General features: G+C 42.8%; 1 protein-coding gene across 1 annotated transcript in view; it reads left to right on the top strand.

Moving 5' to 3' along the window:
- LOC101856430 (general transcription factor 3C polypeptide 2) overlaps window positions 1-1257 on the top strand; it is a gene marked incomplete at its 5' end in the record, with an annotated part of 14379 nt that overhangs the window by 1676 nt on the left and 11446 nt on the right.

The following is a 1257-nucleotide window of genomic DNA, read 5'->3' on the forward strand; positions in this document are numbered from 1 at the left end:
GGGGGTTAGTGGGGGAGGAGGGGGAGGGGGGCTAAGGGAGGGAGAGATGAGGGGGAGGCCTCTATCGCATATGTGAATTGGGGGGATGGAAAGGGGTAGTTTTGGGGGGGTTGAGGGGAAAAAAAAGTCTGGGTCAGTTATTATTGAGGAGGAGACGGTGGTGTCAGTGTGCTTCAAGGCCGATCATACTTTTATCGAGCGTGCTACATGGTCGAGACTGCATTTTTATTAAAATAGTTTTACTTATCAGAATTTGAAAATTATTTGGTTTCTGAGCTTCATACCATTTCACCATTTCAGCGAGAGTGCAGCGTACCTTCCGTCACGCCTCACGTCCATGGGATTTACTCAGAGCGACGAGGCAGGCGAGGGAGGAAGTGGTGGGGACGATGAGCAGCTGTCACCGTCGACCTTGAGGTGGGGGGAGACCACTCAGCGCAACGGTAAGTCGTCCGGATCTGCCAGGTACAACGATACAATTCGAAAATCGGAGCCTTCCGGTTTTTGTTTTGTTTTTGCTGATTGAAGAAGTTTGATTCGATGTACATAAAATTCTATTCTTTTCCCGTTAAACTTTAAAAATTCCTTTGCCATTGGTTGTTCACAACTTAATCGTAAATGACGTAAAAATACACAAGTTTTTAAAAGCTTTTATTTGCGTGTATTTACAATATACACGATTGTTCTACGATCGGTTCTAGGGTAACCCGAATCTACTGGGGTTTTGGAGACCTCGATTTTTTTTCCCAGACTGAATTTTAGGGTGGATTTTGAGGGAAACTTCTATTTTTGAACATGTAGTAGTTAGCAGGTCTTCGTAACCCCGTCACTTCGGCTACATTATTTGACCTGCAACTGTTGTGCCATTGATCAGTTTGTACCTTGCCGCGAAAATGCGAACTTGTTTATTAATCTATTGTTGTAGGATCATTTTACTTCACAGGATGAGAATATATTATTTTTAAAAAAGGTTTTAATGTCACAGTTTGAAGTGAGTACTGTCAAAATTGTCCAAGATGGCCGCCCATTGATTGTGGAGGAGAAAAGTGGTTGTCTCAGACGGGCAGACGGCACGGACAGTGTCATTGAAAAAAATACAAGGTCGGAAGAAATGAAATCTGCTGTGACCTTGCTGTGTTAAAGGGAAGAGGTGTCTCTTTTTTACCGTTTCCTTTTGACAGTTGCTATTATGTTGGTTGTTATATCTTTTAAGTGCTTTTTCATGGCTTCCCATCTCAGAATTTCTTTTGTTTTCCG

Source organism: Aplysia californica, unplaced genomic scaffold (assembly GCF_000002075.1).
Source record: "Aplysia californica isolate F4 #8 unplaced genomic scaffold, AplCal3.0 scaffold00222, whole genome shotgun sequence".
NCBI lineage: Eukaryota > Metazoa > Mollusca > Gastropoda > Aplysiida > Aplysiidae > Aplysia > Aplysia californica.